The sequence below is a fragment of the Protopterus annectens genome, chromosome 3.part1 (genome assembly GCF_019279795.1).
Source record: "Protopterus annectens isolate FY-2018-M chromosome 3.part1, PAN1.0, whole genome shotgun sequence".
Classification (NCBI taxonomy): Eukaryota; Metazoa; Chordata; order Ceratodontiformes; family Protopteridae; genus Protopterus; species Protopterus annectens.
The window spans coordinates 1,863,812,180-1,863,832,509 of record NC_056732.1 but is presented as its reverse complement, the minus strand read 5'-3'; the positions used below and the strand labels follow the sequence as shown (position 1 = coordinate 1,863,832,509).

Below are 20,330 nucleotides of genomic sequence, written 5' to 3'. Positions count from 1 at the left end.
CCGGACACTCCCAGGATTCTGGGGGTCCGGCTTTCAGAGCTATGAGGAGTGCCTTGGCCAAGTCTTCTTCGGCCATCTCTCCGGCTTTACCGGCACCTTCCATGGGCGTGGAGACTGGGTCTTTGGCAGTTCCCCTGTCCTTAGGCAGCGGAGTCCCTGGGCCTGAGGTTACCCCCATTGGGGTTCCCTCCTCCTGAGGGTTCTTCGAGTTGTTTTCAGAGGAGCCCCAAGGAAGAGATCGTGCAAGAGGAAGCACGTGGACTCCCGAGTCTATTACATCGGACACTGATCTTGATGATGCGGAGGGGTCCCAGTCGCCTCGGATGATGTCTCATTTGCAGACATCTTAGAGATCCTCAAACAACGAGGCGGCTGGATATCCAAACCCCCCTCTGCTGATGAGTCAGTGCTCCTCAAGGCCTTTGGGGCTCAGCCCTCCGCCTCCTGGGTGTCTCCGCCCTTCAACGAGCTCCTGGATTTAGTTTGTCGGAGGGTGGGAACATCCAGATACCGTGGAACCAGTCCCTTCTCGTCCCAACAAATTTTTGTCTGCCCCACCCGAGAAGGAGTTCCTCACTAAAGGCGTGGCTGTAGATGCCATGGTGGTGGCATCTGCTACACAACAGGACGTGGCAGAGGCTTCAACGTCCGTCCATCCTCCTAATAAGGAGTCTAGGAGCATGGACCGGTATGGGAAGCGTACCCTGACTTCAGCGGCCTTTACTTTAAGGTCCCTGAATTATTTGGCACATTTTACCAGGCTTCAGAGGGATCTGGTCAAGGAGCTGTCAGATTCCCTCTCAGGTAACCTACCTGAGCAGCTAACCCAGTCGATTAGCTCTCAGTTGGCTATCCTTGCTTCAATTTCTAACTCGTCCATGAGGCTCATTTCATATGCGAGGAAGGCGGTAGAGCGGCAGGCACAGGCGTGGCTCTACGGAGACAAGCCTGGCTCCGTTGTGTCATTTTATGGAGGCCTTCAAGTCTTCCTTCGCCGACGCTCCCTTTGATGGGTCCTCTTTGTTTGGACCTAAGGTTAAAGACACTCTTACCCGCTGTGAGCAAGAAGGAAAAACTTTATCTGCCGTAGGTGCACGTTATTCCACTCCCTTCGGCCTTATCCCAAGGCTAAAGGAGGAGGGAAGATGTGGTTCCAAATCACGTAAGTTTTTCCATCAACAGCAGGAAGATTCCCCTTCCAGAGGCAGAGGACGGGAAATTTTTCTGGGAGACGCCGTCCCAGAGGCGGCAGAGGGCCCGCAATTCTGGAGACCGCGAGTCCTTTCGTGGCTCTTCAGCCTCCCACACTTCATGAGGGATTGCCCAACTGAGCAGCTCAGGAGCAAGCCGGGTGCCGTCTAGCCAAGTAACTAAAATCCTGGGAGTCAATCACTCAGGACACATGGGAGCTTCGGATTATTGCGGAGGTTACACCATTCCCTTCACACACTCACCCCCCCCGTCCAAAAAAACCCCGGACCCACCACCCAGTCAAAGGGAAATTGCAGCCGCAGAAGCGTTAAAGCTGCTAGAAAAAGGAGTCATCCAACCGGTCCCCACAGACCAGATCGGATTCGGAAATTACTCAAGGTTCCTTTAGTGCCAAAAGACAGGGGACCTGAGACCAATATTGGATCTCAGCAGACTAAACCAATCCGTCACGAAATCCAAATTCGAATGGTCACGTTACAATCCATTCTCCCATTATTGGAGAAGGATGTTTGGATGTGCTCCATAGATCTCAAGGACGCCTATTATCACATACCGATACATCGGGCATCCAGGAAGTATCTGCGCTTCAGCCTGGGAGACAGTCATTTCCAATTTTGTGCTCTGCCCTTTGGTCTCACCACAGCCCCCAGGGTGTTCACCAAATGTTTGGCAGTAGTAACTGCTCACCTGAGGAGTCTTGGATTCCAAGTGTTTCCCTATCTGGACGACTGGCTCCTGACTGCCACCACCAGTCATCTACTAATGGACAACCTCAAAGCCACCTTTTCCCTGGGTGCTACCCTGGGAATTACATTCAATTGGTCAAAGTCTGTCTTGCTGCCCTCTCAGCGCATAAGGTTCCTAGGAGCAGAGATAGACTCAAAATTGATGCGTTTTTCTTCCTACCGAAAGGATCCAAACTTTACAAGGCCAAGTTCAAGCCCTGCTTTCAAGATCCAAGGCCCCAGCCAGGATGGTCCTGCAAGTTTTAGGTTCGATGTCTGCCACGGTTCTTCTAGTTCCTCTGGCAAGATTGCACATGAGGATTCTTCAGTGGCTATTATCGACTCAATGGTCCTTTCAGGATCTTCCCTCAATCACCCCATTATGATTACAGAAACGTGCAAATGGGACCTTCGCTGGTGGCTTCAGACATCCAATCTAAATCAGGGAAGTCCTTTTGTTATTCCCCCTCCAGTGGTCACCCTGACGACAGATGCCTCCCAGACAGGGTGGGGGGGGGCATTGTCTGGGCAGGTTAGTTCAGGGTTCCTGGCTTCCAGACGAAACTTTTCTCCACATCAGTGTATTGGAGATGAGGGCTGTACTTCTGTCCCTACAGGCCTTACACAAGTTTCTCCCTCAGGGCATTATTGCCATCCACACAGACAACATGTCGGTGGTCTGGTATCTAAACAAGCAAGGAGGGACCAGATCTTACCCCCTTTGCAGAGAGGCCATGAGGGTGTGGGAATGGGCTGTAGCTACCAGCCGTTTCTTGGTAGCGACCCACATTCCGGGGAAATCAAATATATTGGCAGACAGATTAAGCAGGACAATTCTCTCTCCTCACGAGTGGTCCCTGAACGAAACAGTAGCAGCTCAGGTTTTCAGAAGATGGGGGACGCCGTGCTGCGACCTGTTTGCAACACCACAAAATACAAAGTGCAAAAGGTTCTTCTCCTTGACTCCACATCAGGGGGAAGCAGCTATGGATGCTCTAGCACAACCTTGGCCAACAGGGCTACTTTATGCTTTTCCTCCGATTCCACTTCTCCCCAAAGTCATTCAGAAAGCTTCTCAATTGGGGTCCACAATGATACTAATTGCTCCGCACTGGCCTCGTCAGGTATGGTTTCCCTACCTGAAGAAACATGCGGTGGGCGATCCTTGGACTTTAGATCTAACTCCGGATCTGCTAATTCATCAGTCGGGACGACAACACCAGTCCCTTCACACTTTGAAGTTGACAGCTTGGCTCCTCCACTTCCGACTTTAGTCAGAAATCACACCTTAGACCCGGAAGTTATTCACATTTTATCTTCGGCCCACAAACCCACCACTAAGAAATTGTACCTCAGTAAGTGGAAGAGGTTTGCTATCTGGGCTCAACTCAGGGGCTTAGACCCTATCACTGCTCCAATCCCAGAGGTTTTGAAATTTTTAACATTCCTGTTTAATCAAGGATCTTCTGTCTCTACTATTAAAGTCCAACTAGCGGCTATCTCTAAATTTCATGAATCCATGGATCCTCCGTTGATGAGCAGCAGATTATGCAAAACTTTCATTAAAGGTGCAGGGCTGTTAAGACCCCCAGTTTTTCATCCTGCGCCTCCGTGGGATCTTGATTTGGTGCTTCATGCATTAACATCTTTCCCTTTCGAACCGGCTGCTACATGTGAGTTAAAATATCTGTCTTGGAAAACTGCCTTCTTAGTTGCAATTACCTCTGCAAGAAGAGTTTCAGAGCTTCAAGCCCTATCTATCAAACCACCGTACTTGATTTTTCACAAGGATAGAGTATCACTTAGGCCTAATCCATCTTTTGTCCCAAAGGTCTGTTCTAATCTCTGTCTCCAACAATCTCTAGAGCTACCAGTTTTCTTTCCAAAATTCTCCAATGAAGCAGAATACACTCTCCATAAATTGGATGTTCACAGGCAATTGCGCTTCTATTTAGACAGGACTCAGCAAATTCGTAAATCAGACCAGTTGTTTGTGTCCTTCTCAGACAATAAATTGGGTAAAACCATCACAAAAGCTACTATCTCCAAATGGATTAGAGATTGTATAACTCAGGCTTATTCCTCTTGAATAAGCAACTTACAGCATCTATCAAAGCTCACTCTACCAGAGCTATGGCGACTTCTATAGCTTTTCATTCCAAGCTCGCTATTTCTGAGATTTGTGCTGCGGCTACTTGGTCCAATCCGCACACTTTCATTTCCCACTATAAATTGGATGTGGCATCTAAAGGCGAGCATCATTTGGTTCCACGGTACTCAGGAGTGTTTTCCAGTGAGCCACCCAGGATTCAGGTGCTAGGGACGCTGTCCCATCAGTCAGAATGTAGGCGAGATAGGATTACATAACATCTTTTAGTTATGTACTCACCATAACTTCAGATGTTTGGGATCCATCTCGCCTACATTCCTAATACCCACCCTCCTTCCCCTGCCTTGGAGATCAGAAGAGATTGAACGGTTTTGAGTTCTACTGTTTTATCTTGTTTCATCTGACGATGTTATATAATCAGTGCGTGCATGTGTGCATGTGTGCGGACAAACTAGATCTGGGGGACTGGTAGTGGTGCATCCTGGGATATAGTAAGCTCAGCCAATAAGAGACTTCACTCTTTGGCATAAGCGTGCCGAGTCGGAGCCGAGGGATCGGCTCCGAACCCATCAGTCAGAATGTAGGCGAGATGGATCCCAAACATCTGAAGTTATGGTGAGTACATAACTAAAAGTTTTCCACCACTGGTGGCTTCTTTTAATATGCCATTCTCTGTTTCGGGTTTCGTCATGCCCTGCAACATTTCAGTGACTCATGAACTGAGCCTTAACACTCCAGGATAAGTATGTTGCTTATTTCCATGATGTCATCATTCACGCTGAGGATTGGGACTTATCTCAGGCTGTCTTACAGTCATTAAAGGAGGCCATGTTAACTGTTCACACTTCTAAGAACAAACTAGATATTACCACAGTGAAGCATTTTGGGTATTTCATAGACTGAGGAATGGTCAGACCCTAAATGGACAGGAAGCCATAAGCTAAACTGATACATTCTGAGTGAAAGAAGTGAGGCATTCCTAGGGTTGTTTAGGTACTACAGGAAATTTGTGCCTCACTTTCCAGCAGTAGGAAGCCCTTCATCTTCTTTAATGAAAAGAAAGATGCCCCTGTATATAAATTTAATGGTAGAAGCAGTTAATCTTTTAAAAAAATAAGAGAGACTACACCTAGAGCCATTACTAGCATCCTCCAGTTTTATTAACTCCTTTCTAGTGTACATAGTTCAGAAGTGGAACTGGGGGCCTTGTTGTCACAGCTCTGGGGTGGGGAAGAGCACCCAGTTTATTTGAGATGCAAGTTAAGAGAGGCAAGATTAAATATTCCACAACTGAGAGGGAGTGTTTATCAATAAAATGAGCCCTGTCTTCCTTGAAATTTGATTTCAAGCTGTAGAGGACATTAAATGATACAGTTGTAGGTCTCACTAAGTAAAATAGTTAAATAAGTGTTATATTTATGTATAGAGTTTGAAAAGTAAATAGTATGTACACTGGTGAAATAGTGTCTCTTTTATATAAAGAATATAGCTGAAACTTTTATTGTAATTAAAAACATCCCTTTAAATAAGAAACCTCCTGTCATAAGCAGAATTCCACTGGAGTTTACTAAAAGACTGGTCCTTCAGTTACATGGGGTATAAAGGAGGACTTTAACCCTAACTGTTAGAGAGAAGTTTGCATTGTGTACAAAGGGGGTCAGTGCCAGGAAAGCGAGTGCTAGGAAGATTGCCTGTCCCACAGTAAGATGACCTAGAAGACTTTGGTGAACCTGGAGATTTTCTGTCAAGGAATCCAGGTGATGGACCACACAGTCATCCTCAGACAGCCTCTTGTTGGTATGAGAGACCATGTATACAGATACACATGGATGCTACAGAAAGAGAATACAGTAAAATGGCTACATGATTAATAAAATAAGTAACTACTATAAATGAAACCATCAAGTGAAAGAGACATGATATGAGAGTACATTACTGTACGGCAGAATTAAATAAGGTATTAGTAGGAAAGCACAGAGTAATAAAGGGAAATAAATGAGCATGTAGAATAAGTGAAAGAGACATGATATGAGAGTACATTACTGTACTGCAGAATTAAATAAGGTATTAGTACGAAAGCATAGAGTAATAAAGGGAAATAAATGAGTATGTAGAATAAGTGAAAGAGACATTACTGTACTGCAGAATTAAATAAGGTATTAGTAGGAAAGCATAGAATAATAAAGGGTAATAAATGAGCGTGTAGAATAAGTGAAAGAGACATGATATGAGAGTACATTACTGTACTGCAGAATTAAATAAGGTATTAGTAGGAAAGCATAGAGTAATAAAGGGAAATAAATGAGCATGTAGAATAAGTGAAAGAGACATGATATGAGAGTACATTACTGTACTGCAGAATTAAATAAGGTATTAGTAGGAAAGCATAGAATAATAAAGGAAAATAAATGAGCATGTAGAATAAGTGAAAGAGACATTACTGTACTGCAGAATTAATAAGGTATTAGTAGGAAAGCATAGAATAATAAAGGGAAATAAATGAGCATGTAGAATAAGTGAAAGAGACATGATATGAGAGTACATTACTGTACTGCAGAATTAAATAAGGTGTTAGTAGGAAAGCATAGAGTAATAAAGGGAAATAAATGAGCGTGTAGAATAAGTGAAAGAGACATGATATGAGAGTACATTACTGTACTGCAGAATTAAATAAGGTATTAGTAGGAAAGCATAGAGTAATAAAGGGAAATAAATGAGCGTGTAGAATAAGTGAAAGAGACATGATATAAGAGTACATTACTGTACTGCAGAATTAAATAAGGTATTAGTAGGAAAGCATAGAATAATAAAGGGAAATAAATGAGCATGTAGAATAAGTGAAAGAGACATGATATGAGAGTACATTACTGTACTGCAGAATTAAATAAGGTATTAGTAGGAAAGCACAGAGTAATAAAGGGAAATAAATGAGCGTGTAGAATAAGTGAAAGAGACATATCAGAGTATATTACTGTACTGCAGAATTAAATAAGGTATTAGTAGGAAAGCATAGAATAATAAAGGGAAATAAATGAGTGTGTAGAATAAGTGAAAGAGACATGATATGAGAGTACATTACTGTACTGCAGAAGTAAATAAGGTATTAGTAGGAAAGCATAGAGCAATAAAGGGAAATAAATGAGCATGTAGAATAAGTGAGAGAGACATGATATGAGAGTACATTACTGTACTGCAGAATTAAATAAGGTATTAGTAGGAAAGCATAGAGTAATAAAGGAAAATAAATGAGCCTGTAGAATAAGTGAAAGAGACATGATATGAGAGTACATTACTGTACTGCAGAATTAAATAAGGTATTAGTAGGAAAGCATAGAATAATAAAGGGAAATAAATGAGTGTGTAGAATAAGTGAAAGAGACATGATATGAGAGTGCATTACTGTACTGCAGAATTAAATAAGGTATTAGTAGGAAAGCATAGAGTAATAAAGGGTAATAAATGAGCATGTAGAATAAGTGAAAGAGACATGATATGAGAGTACATTACTGTACTGCAGAATTAAATAAGGTATTAGTAGGAAAGCATAGAGTAATAAAGGGAAATAAATGAGCATGTAGAATAAGTGAAAGAGACATGATATGAGAGTACATTACTGTACTGCAGAATTAAATAAGGTATTAGTAGGAAAGCATAGAATAATAAAGGGAAATAAATGAGCGTGTAGAATAAGTGAAAGAGACTGATATGAAAGTACATTACTGTACTGCAGAATTAAATAAGGTATTAGTAGGAAAGCATAGAATAATAAAGGGAAATAAATGAGCGTGTAGAATAAGTGAAAGAGACATGATATGAGAGTACATTACTGTACTGCAGAATTAAATAAGGTATTAGTAGGAAAGTATAGAATAATAAAGGGTAATAAATGAGCGTGTAGAATACCACCATCCAAACACTGACTAGGAACAAGCATAAAGTAATTAAGAAAAGAAGGATCACTATTTGAGAAATACAGCAAAAGAAACAGGTGAGTAAAAATCTTAGTATTCTGATCAAGGAAAAATAAGCACAAAAACAGATCCAGATTTGGGTTACACCATTTATAAAATTAATTAAAATGCATGAATATGCTAAACACATAGCAGATACAAAGTTACTGTGGTAGCTTAGAGGGATAAATTCCTGACTGTGGCCCAGGCAACTCAGGCAACTGACAGAGTAGTAGAGATGAGCACATGTGTTCTAGGGAGGAGGACACTCATTGATGATGCCCCTAAGGGAAGGCATGGTTCAAAGAGGGGGTGTTGCCTTCAGGTATAATTGGTGAGTGTGTGGGGGTGGGGTAAAGGGAGTGGGTGGGTGGGGAATATTAAAAGGAATCCCCCTGATTAAAACAAAGATGCCCAAGCTCCCAGGACACTCCTAGGATCAACCATTAGGCTCGGCAATACGAATAAGTCAGGGTATGAGGATGGCTTGTAAATCTAGTGTGTACATGGGGCATTTGAAAGTGTGGCTGGCAAGATGATGTCCAAGACAACGACAAAAATTTAAAACTTAGCAGATACTCATTGTACTACAAAGAAAAGATACAGTGCAAGCAATTCAGGAGTGCCCCAAAGAAGATACAGTAATAACTGGGAAAGAAACTGTCAATGTTTGTGATGCTATAATAGAAGAAACAAAGTACTGGAATAATGCCAGTGATGATCCTTAGAACACAACGAGGATGCTGGATTAATAAAAACATAATATACACAAAATTTAGGCATAGAGAATACAAAATGGAATGAAATAACTGCCAGTGACCTAAAACTCCCAGTGCAGACATAGAAAAAAATTTCCAGGTAAAGGTAAAACTGTGTATATTTGCTTTCTAAAATGGCAGCATTGTGGACAATTATGAGGAAAGTCATATACCTTCTTAAAAGCAAATCTTTAAGCCATCCTAAGAATTAATAAATTACTTGTCTTTCAACAGTTTATAAGTTGCATAAAGTAACTAATGCAGAATCTACAGTTATCTAAATAAAAACTTGCTTACAACAGTTGAATAGAAAGGGTAATCTGTTAAACAAAGCCATAATGGAGGGTTGCAAAAGGATCAGAACAGAACCTCAGTTTATAATGTTAATATTTAAAAAGCATTTTACAGAAACTCCTGGATTGTAAAATTCTTACATATATAAGATTCAATGTACATTGGTAAATTATTTTGACATTTTAATGGAAAAGTAGAATACCACTTTAGAAATGATGCACGTAAAGGCGCAATTTACTGACCCAGGTGTACAAATCTAAAAATCAGGATTTCAGGATTATTCATTATCGCCATTGTAGATGATGCTACGTTGATTTGTGCTCAAATCTACTGAGTCGTTCATTTAACAGATTGTTATGAATACAGTTTGATACCAACTGAAACATACAGTCATACGAGATCTCACATCCCTTTTTGTGCCTGATTTAAAAGTATAAATAATTTGACAGATACCGGTAGCACAATTATAGATGGTTAAAACACATGCAGATGATACAAGAATAAAACATATGGCATAAGCAAATGTGCAACAGCAAAATTTATAGCAGGAAGGCTGTGTCACCAAGAAAATATCAGCTTGGGACTGAAATAAGATATAATACAACTGGAGTAAGGTGGACGGTGTAATTATTTGGGAAAAGATTAAGAGTCAAGAATGTAGCATCAGCAAAGGAAAACAAAATGCAATGAGGAGTATTTCACAAGCTTTGGCCTAATAGTAAAAACTGGCATCTTATCCAGGGATAAACCTCAAGCTGTGAATCAGCATGACCTCCCTTTTCTCACGTGTTGGATCAGTTTGACAGAAAAACAGCAAAACTGCTTCATGCTTAAATGTCACATAAAAACAGTCTGTGACCAAAAGTATTCTCTTGGTGTGGTAGAGGCATAACCCCCCACCCACCACCACCACCACCACCACCACCAAATTCACTATTTTGTAAGTCTGTAGTTGTTGGGCTTCTAACATATTTGATTTTAGCAGATTTAACATATTGAAAGTTCTTAAGCATGAAGGAAAAGCAAGCCCAGCATTATATCCTTGATCTGATTAGCAAAAGTATTTTAGAAGGGAATTGATCTGGAGATCAACCCATTAGCGTACAAAAAAGAAGCAAGAGGAAGTGTTAAAAAGCATAAAAAAGAATATAAATACTGTGAACAGAATAAAATTGAAAAGCCTAGAGTTTAAATGACAAGTTGAGAGAACTCTTTGAAGAACTATATGTTAGTCAAAATGTGGGACTTCAATTGTAGCTTGAAGTAGTGAATGGACATTGTACCAAATGCAGAATTTATAGAAAAGGTAGACAATGCAAACAACTTAGGTTCTATAATCTAGAACTAGGAGTAATGCATCTTGTCTGGCTGTGCTACATTTATGGCTGAGGGCCTGTATTAGTGATTTTCAGTGAGGGTTCCCTTAAGTATTTGACAGGGATCTTTCATAAATTTCTCTTAAAGTTAAAAATGAGAATGGATTCTGTAGATGGATGAAGAATTGCAGGTGTCTATCTACAATTGGTTCACAAATTCAGGAAGTGCACTGAACTCATTTGCAAGATTCATATCAATGTCAGAACAAGTAAACAATTTCATAACTGATTCATCCAGTTGACAGATTCAAAACAAATTAAACATCATGTTGTAATTCAATTTAATAAACAATTTGCAGTGGTATTGCTCTGTCTCGTTAATGGTATTATTTCTCTTCTGCTATTTCCATGTGGTCCTTCTGCTTATCTGCTAACTCATATATAAATATAAAATATTTTAAAGTTATTATAACATTGTAACAGCATGTGGAATGAGTGGGTTTCCTTCAGTAGTGCTGCTGGGTGTTGTAGGATGCCCCCACTACTAAAAAGATGAAAATCACTAGTCTGTATACTGTTTTACACCAATATGCTAAGTCATACTTCCGAGACTGTGCATCATTACAGTATGCAAGTATTTGAGGAGTAGGCAAACATGAAAAACAAAGAATTACTGAAAATGAAGGAGTATTGATCACATGGTAATCATCAATTCCAAGTTAAGTAAGAAAGTCAGAATGTACATTTGAAGAATAAAAGGCAATATTTATAACTGGAACAGCTACACTTAATTTGTTTAGTGTTTTTGAGTACAGAAAAATACAGAGTTATAAAATATCAGAACTTGCAAACTGACACTAGAGCAAAGTGGAATTACGATGCCTAGACAGTTTCAGCTATCAGAGGACCAGCTGAGCTAATTCCTATGTATACATAATATTCCATCAATGCAAATAACCCAATATGAGCAACCAAAGGAGGGCATTCATATTTTATCAACCAGAAGAAGTTGTGGATGATAATTAACAAAGAGTTGAAGGAATTTCTCTGGAAGTGGAAGAGGACAACAGTTAATTGGGATGCATTGGTCCTCATCATAGGACAAGGTGGTTTATGATTATCCAATTTGAATGGATACTGTAGAGCTATGCAGTTAATGCTCATATACATAATACAAGCAGAAGGTTATAAATCAGTGTGGAGATGGATGATGATGAAACGGGAAAGTTTGAGAAAGAAGATAAAACTAGGATTTTGGATGAAGATCCTTAAGAAAAATAAAAACAACCATGCATAATATATTTATAAACTAACAAAATGTAATCTAAGGACTAAGTCAGCACAGGAATGGAGAAAGGAGATTTTGCCCATAGGGATGACTGCAGGTAGGGTATAGAAAATAGGTATGAGACGTCTGGAATGTACTAGAGAAAATTACCAAAGCAACCAAGGTAGTGGGCACAAATAACTAGACAGGGAAATGTGGTAGAATGGAATGAGGCCAAGCAGAAGTTTGGACAGCAGGTTAGAGACTCTTTCTTGCTAGAGATTGACATCAGAGTACAGGCAAAGAGAAAGGGATAGGGAAGTGCTAAGTGAAAGACCAAAACTGATAGAGCATTTAGTCAAGTCTAGAAGAGAAGCTTCTGCTAAAAATGGATGATTAGTAGGGCATATAAAATACTAAAGGATAACTGTAAGAATCAATCAGAGGATGTTATAAAAGTTTGGGAAGAGACACTGGATAGGCACTTTACAAAGGAACAATTGTAGCTCATCTGTATCACTCCTAAGTGTGTAATAATGTCCAGAAGGTTTAGAATTTTTGCTTTGAGTTGTTTGCATAGGTATTTTATAGCCTAAGCAGACATCATTGCCTTTTTGCTGAGGTAGTTAGTGAATGTGGAAATTGTGATGGGGAAAGAGGGAGTTGAATGAGAACATGATGTGGGGGTTTAATGAGCTGGGCGACATAATCTGTAGAAGAAACTTATCCATGAAGAAGAAAATTGTAGGGAAGACTTGCTGGGTTCCACTGACATGGATAAATGTAATATGTAAGAGAGGAAGGATACCACATGTGAATAAAATACTGTTACAAAATAAATAAAATGAATGCAATAACTGGCACTATACAGAGAGACTGGCATGATGTAACAGTGCTGCAATACTAGTAACAGACAAGGTATTACCAAGAAAGTATAAATTAGTATAAGGAACTGAAGGGATAGATTACTACCATGGAAACAGAAACAACTAACAATGGAAACAACTATTAAATACTTAAGAAAAGAAGTATCTCTATTGGAAGAATATAGGAAAGGAAATCAATGTAACAAACTTTTAGAAAGGGGAACATACTGGAAGAAAAGCATAATGTCAAAAGGCAGTAAGATTTGATTAATACCAGTTGTAAAACTAAATTACAAATCTCTGTATAGGTTGAACAGCTAAGGAGATGTGCAGAGATGGTTTCACCTTGAGTAAGCACTACTTATATGAACACCCTGAAATGACACCAGCATGGTTAAACCAAATAGAAAAAACATACCCATACTTCAAAGTGACCATGAAAATCACCCTACGAACTATTGGCCAACAACCTACCTTTTAGCAACGTACATGCTATGCAGTGGACATGATGAAGACAGAGTACATAGTCATCTAGAAAAAAATCAGTTGTGGCATTAGAACAGAAAGGGGATAAAAGGTGTATGATTTCTTTCACCGAATTCATACTTTACCAAAAATTTAAAAAAAAAAGACGACACCAAAATGGCGAAAGTGCAGTTCAATGAAAATACAGTATTCTGAAGTACATGTCTCCAAAAACCAAAGCCACTAAAATGTACACTTCAAACACATTTTTGCAGGGGGCAAGACTCGCTGCACTCCCATGTGGGGGGCTGTACCCCCACCCCCCTGTAAATTATATATACCAACTCCAAGATCATACTACAGTGGGGAAACGGTAAATTTCCTTATCCTTATTGCAATTTATAGCAAAAAGGTCCAACTGCTGTAAACATTTCACTCACATCACTATTTTAAATACTGAAAGTCAAACGCTGTACCTGTTGTTCTGCAACATGCCAGAAGTGCAGATCTTTGTTGGACAAAGCGTGTTTCAGAATACTGTTTTTTCATTGAATTGCACTTTCTCTGTTTTGGTGTTGGGTTTTTGAGCTTTGGTAAAGTGTGAATTCAGCAAATGAAAGTAGATCCGATAAAAGATATTCATATGGAGCTATGGACTATGTTTTACTAAGCAAAGCCATAATGACGACCTAAAAAAAAAGACACTTAAACCCTAAGAACATCACTGCCTATGCATAATTACTTATGTTAACCCTGTACAATTATGATAATGGCTGCCTAGAGACATCTGTACATACTCAGAATAAATGCAACAAACTCAAAAAAATAAGCCACTTTGGTTTCATGACAAAAAGAAATCATGGCAAAATTTAGAAATGCCAATGCCCAGCAAGGAAGACCTCCCTCATCAATCCACACAAGTAATTCTGGAGGTTAATCAAGTCTACCAAAGCCAAATTTGAGGTAAAAACAGCAACATTGGCAAAGGACAATCAGAAGGCAGTCTGCAAATATGTCCTCAACTTTCAAAGCACAATGTGTCAAACTAATTTTAACTGTAGCAGTCCATACTGAGCTGGAAGATGTATCAAATCTACTGACTGAGAAATCTACCTCCAATTTCACCCCCTGCTACACTCCACTTTGGAAGTATCTTCAACCATAACACCCCAACTATCACAAGAGACCATGTCCTCAATTCACTCTCCAAGGCAAAGAACATTTTATCAGTGAGCCACAATAGCATCCAAGGATGCCTCCTTAGTAGCATGGAATAACCTATCAGAACTACTAAAATCACCATCTAACCGTAGGCTCTAGACAGCCTTCATACCAGGTGAATATAGGACTGCACCGGTCATTCTTCTGCACAAGTGAGGAATATATACTGACCCCGAAAACTATAGACCCATAAATCTGACTAGTATCTTATTGAAAGAATTATGCAAGTGATAAACAATGACATAGGAAACTTTCAGACACTGACTCCAACCCAGTTTGGCTTTGTCAGGGGAAAGTCATACCTACTAAACCTGATGGACCTCTTTGACAAAATTACCAAAGGAATGGTCGAAGGCAAAATGGTGTGTACTGCCTTCCTTTACCTGACCAAAGCATTCAACACAATACCACACTTGGGCATTTATTTTAAATTTGGTTACTGGGAAAGTCCAACTGGACACAAGTCCTTTTTCAGCAGAGGCCCGGGAAGAAAAGCTCCACGTTTATAAACCATAGTTATTACAGTAAATGAAGGATACACAGAATTCATACACAGAAGTTAATATATTTAATTTTACAATTTAGGGAAAGTGTCACGATACAGAGAGGGTTACAATAAGAAACACATTTCATTTATTAACATTATATACAGTTTTACAAGTAAGGGAAAGTATCATGTTACTGGAAGTGTGACAAGGATATTCAATCATACATATCATCAGTCTGAAAAATATAGGACATTCTCTATATTACATAAGTCAGAAAAACAGAAGTCTTGCATGGAACAGGTTGATTACACTGTGGAGGTTCTGTGGTCTGCACTGTGGAAAGGCTGAAAAATGAAGGAGAAAGTAGACAGTTACTGGTTAGTAAGTGTGAAGCATAGTTGAGAAAGGAAAGGAGAAACGTGTTTTATTGTGGATTGGTGCTAGCCACGAGTGACACAAGAGCAGAGCCACAGATCAGCTAGGTCAAATTTTAAAGATTGTTGGAATTGTGTTATTGAGGTTGTAGCTGTTAAGTTGATGGGTAAAGAATTCCATCTTCTAATTATGAAATTTGAGTAGAGAGATTCACCTGCTGTATTATTGGCTTTAGTTACATCCGGGAGGAGTTTATTACTGGAACATAACAGTCTGTTACTGGTGTAGGGATGAAGTAGGTTTCTTAGAGCAGGTTTTTTTCTGGGGGGGGGTGATACAGAATTTATCAGCTAGAGAAACTTGATTATAAAGGATGTGCTGTGGTAATTCTAACCATTTAAGTTGCTCTAGGGCTATGCAGTGGTGCGACCTATAGGGATAGTCTGGGGCAAACCTTGCAATTTTATTGTAATTTGAGTCAAGTCTTGCAATGTCTGTTTTTCTTAGATTAGCATAGATAAGTGTTGAGAGGAGGTGTGTGTGTGCTACTGTTTCTTTAGTTGTTCTTATAAGAAGTTGCTTATTTCTGTGTAGGACATCCAGTTTTGTGTGGCCCTTCTTTATGGTATGGGAGATGTGAATATCAAAGTTCATATTACAGTCAGTTTTGACCCCAAGTAGTGTAGTGTGGATGACAGGTGAGATAATGGTGCTATTTTTGGATATGATGTTGAATGGATGAGATGGTGGAATGTATCTAGTCAGGTAGAACAGCTGCAGTTTTGTTTTATTAGGGTTCAGAATAAGGTGGGAGTTAGAGACCCAAGATTTGACAGAGAGAAAGGAGGCTTATTTTAATGAACGAAGTTCTTGAAGGGAAGAAGCAGCACATATTAATGTGGATTCATCTGCATATTGGATGACAGTAGCATGTAGTGTAGAGGTATGAAGGTTGCTAGTAAAAATAAAGAACAGTAGGGGACCAAGGATGGAGCCTTGGGAAACACCTAGAGAAACTGAAAGTAGAGGGAAATGGTCTTTCTGCCATTGAACTATTTGCTCTCAACCTGATAAATACCTTTGAAACCAAACAATACCAGGTTCACTAAGACTTAGATCAGAAAAAACAGTAATAAGTTTCTTGTGTGCTGCTCTATAGAATGCCTTACAGAGGTCCAGAAACATTGCAGATACAAATTTTCCATGTTTTTTGTGGTTTTTAGCTCTGTAATGTAAATGATATTAGGGCTGTGGTGGCGCTATGAAAAGGAAACAATCCACATTGTATATAAGGCAGAAGTTTGTGAGTATTTGGGTGTTTCCTGATTTGTGTATGTACACACCTCACTAGGATTTTAGATGGGTTGGAATGGTGATGGGGTAAAAGTTCATCAGTTCTTTTGAATTACCTCCTTTGTGAAGTGGAATTATATGGGAACTTTTCTAGATATCAGGGACTAGATTTTATATATATATATATATATATATATATATATATATATATATATATGTTAATAAGAATGGCTACATGGTAGGCAGTTGTATCAGCAGCAATTCTCAGAAAATCATCTGGTAGTTTGTCTCTGGGTAATGTTGGTTTTCATTTTTTTTAGAAGTTTTTTAATCATGTTCATAGGAACAGATTGTAGGATGAAGCTGTTATAGTTATTGTTCAATTGTGTGGCTATATTCTCTGAGAAGAAGAAGGGAGGGTGTATTAGCTTTTCCAGGTAGGAGAATGTTATTAATGGCTGACCAGAATATTTGAGGATTGTTTAGATGCTTTTTTGTATATTGTGATAGTAGCTGATCTTATCTAGTTTGACCAATTTCTTTGCTTTATTTCTTAGCTATAGAAATAATTGTTTAGAGACTTGAGATCCTGTTTTATGCTTTAGGTCCTAAATTTTGTCTTTAGCTTTCAGTAATGATCTAGTTTCTTTGCTAAGCCATGGTGCAAATTTGGATTTAATTCTGATGGTTCTGAGAGGGGCATATGCGTATAGTATGTCTAGAAAGGTAGAGTTAATGTAATTAACTGCTTCATTAAGGTTGAGGGTCATAAGTGGTTCCCAATTACAACTTTTTAGAGTAGTAATAAAGTTGGCGTGGGTTAAAGTTTATTTTATTTCGTATTAGCTGGTAGGTTGTAGGCTTAGCCTGATATGTAAGTGGTTTTAGCATAAAAGTTGGCAGGTGGTCACTCAGGCTGACATGATTGAGCTGATATATTTATCACTACCCAGTCCAGAATTGACTGTCTCTTGAATGATTAACAATTCTAGTGGGTGATTGGATTATTTGATTATATGCGTGGAGGTTGATGTAACTGGTGGGATTGCTTGAGTTACAAGTTAGCCAATATGTATTAAAATCCCCCATAATTATTGTTTCATGAGGGAATGTATTGGAGGCCCAGTTTAGTAAGTTCTGTAGTATGGGTATGTTATTACCAGGTAGGATGTAGCATTCAATTATGTTAATAAATTTTGGTGGGGTTAATTTTTACTTTGCTAAGGATAACTTCATTTTTGTCAAGAGTAGTAGTGGATAGGTCCAAGGTTTCAACATTAAGTTGATTTTAAATAAAATAGCTACACTGCCTTCCTTTTTATTTTTTTCTGTCATTAAATAAGATATTATAACCTGGTGCCTAGATTTCATTATTTGTAATGTCTGGTTTTAGCCATGTTTCAGTTAGAAGGGCAATATCAGGTGAATGTAGTCAGAGGTTGGCATGTAGGATATGAATTTTTTAGTAATGCTTCTTATGTTTATATTTAGGTCTGCAGCTTTCCTATGGAGTTGTAATGTGGTGTGATGGTAACTGTACTGTTAAGTGGAGGAGCTAGAAATAAGGGTAGGTGGAATGGGATTAGGATGTATATCACCACTGAGAGAGAGAGTTTAGATGCCACATAGCTTATGATTTTGGCCATATACTTATCACATTTCAGGGAAGGTTTAGGGGAATGGTGGTGAGGTGGGGATACGTAGGGAGTGTAATGAGTTGTTGATATGTTGAACATGGATGAGGAGATAAGATAATTAAAATAAGCAGAGTTTTGAGAATGAGGGGTAGTGGTGGCATGTTGGGGTGTTGAATCAGATTGACATGATGTGAAGTACTGTGGGCAAGTATTGTCAGAATTCATAGGGTAGTGAGGTATAGTTGGAACATACTGTTGATATTTAAGTTAAATTTGCTTTAGCTAGCAGATTATAGTTTAGTGTTGAAAGCAATTTTTAATACCTAGGTGAGTTGGGTAGTAAGTAATTTTATCATAGGTTGGTACTAGGCTATCGGCCCTAGGGCCTATACAAGACTAGCCATAACAATTCCCTGGATATTTCTTCCCACAATATTTACTTCCCTGGACCCCTGTCTAGCAGGGTGACTGATGTGATCCCCGGGGTGAATTTCCTATTTCCCATCCAGTCATCAAGGTTCCTTTTGAAGAGGGCCAAGGAGGTGCTCTGCTTGACATGTGTGGGCAGTCTATTCCAGAGTATGGGGAGTCTCTGAGTCAGGAACCTATCCGTCCAGCATGTTTTGTTCATTGTGATGACAAGGTTTAGATCCCTGGAGCATGTGGCTCTGAGGGATTGGGATTTCTTTAAGTGAAGCATGTCCAACAGCTCAGGGTTTGACATGGCCTTGTATGTTAAGCAGAGATCGCATCTGAGCAGACGATATGCCACAGAGTATAGCTGGATTTTTTTTTAGATGGTCAGCATAGGCATCTGCTTTAGGCCTGTGATTCTTTTAGTGAGGTATTTCTGCGGCCTTTCCAGCTGTTCCAGATGTCTTGTGAGGTACATACAAAATGGGGCGTTGTACTCTGTAATGGATCTAATGAGGATTGTGTACAGTGGGACAATGACCTCCTTTTTTCTGGATGAAAAGCCCTTAGTGATGAGGTGTGCCACATAGAAGGATTTCCTGACTGTTGTGGCAATGTGGTTATCGAAGGTGAGACCACTGTCCACCTGTGTCCCTAAGTCTCTCATCACACTTTCAATGTTTAGTGTACTGCCACCTATGTGGTAATTCATGGGTACATGTTTTTTCCCAAAGGGGATAACTATACATTTCTTGGCATTAAGCTTGAGCCCATGGCTCTGGCACCAAGCATCTGTTTCTGTAAGGCCCTTTTGTAGAATATCCACATCATTTGGGGATTCAATAATGGCTCCCAGTTTGCAGTCATCTGCGAACTTTGTTAGCCAGAGTCCCTTAGTGTTGGCCTGTACTTCAGAGAAGTAGATGCCAAACAAGAGCGGTCCCAGGACTGAACCCTGAGGTACTCCACTTGTCAATTGTCTAGAGCTGTATTTGAAGTTGGCTACTTTTGCAGTCTGGGTTCTGTCAGTAAGCCAGTTGGCAACCCATTGAGTGACGTAGGGATTTATGCCCAGCTTAGTAAGTTTATCTATGATTGCAGAGTGGGGGATGGTGTCAAAGGCCTTGGCGAGGTCCAGATAGGCTGTGTGAACCACCTTACCCTCGTCCACGGCTCTGGAGACTGATTTGAAGAAGTCAGTCAGGTTCAGGAAACAAGATCGGCCCTTCACGAACCCAAACTGGGTGGGGTCCAGTGTTTGAAGGTTGCTAACGTCTTTGTTTATAAGTTCCATGATAATGCATTCCATGCCCTTGCAGATCAGGCTTGTCAGACTGATAGGACAGTAGTTCCCAGGATCCAAGGTGGATCCTCCCTTGTGGAGTGGGATAACTGTAGCTGTGCGCCACAAAGTGGGCAGGAAGCCTGAGGTGAGGCTATGATTACAAGAAGTAGAGAAGAACGTGGGAAACATGGGATATTTTAAATAGTTATATTTTTCCTAGTATGATATTGTACTATGTTTATATGTGTATTATATGGCAGAGCCATAGGTAGAGGAGCTAATGTTGGATAGAAAAGGAGAACTATGTAGTAGAGCGGAAAGTGGGATTGCTGGGTTTTATTTCCATGTAAAGGGTATGGATACATGAGCTAAGGTAGGACAGTTATAGGGAGGGAGTAGCAGGGTAGTTGCTTAGGTATATGGGAGGAGTGGAGACTTGAGGAAGAATGGGTTGGGTAGATTGAATAGTTGAGTGGATGATGTCAGAGGGATTAGATTTGTCCACAATTTCAGAGGAATTTGATTTGTCCATGTATAGGTGTTGGAGTAGTTAAGGTGTATAATTGTAATTGACATGGGGTGGGTGGGAATGGGGGTAGGGTAGAGGAGTGGAGTGAGCCTGAGCACAGTGAAGGTGAGTGGAGCTGGTTGCAC

The 20,330-nt window shown here is 39.8% G+C and overlaps 1 long non-coding RNA gene across 1 annotated transcript; it reads left to right on the top strand.

The window, feature by feature from the left end:
* The first annotated feature begins 4,667 nt into the window (after nt 1–4,667).
* LOC122798780 lies at nt 4,668–7,653 on the top strand. The gene is made up of 2 exons (XR_006364302.1): nt 4,668–6,310; nt 6,509–7,653. It is a non-coding gene; the product is annotated as an uncharacterized LOC122798780 (long non-coding RNA).
* The last annotated feature ends 12,677 nt before the right edge of the window (nt 7,654–20,330 follow it).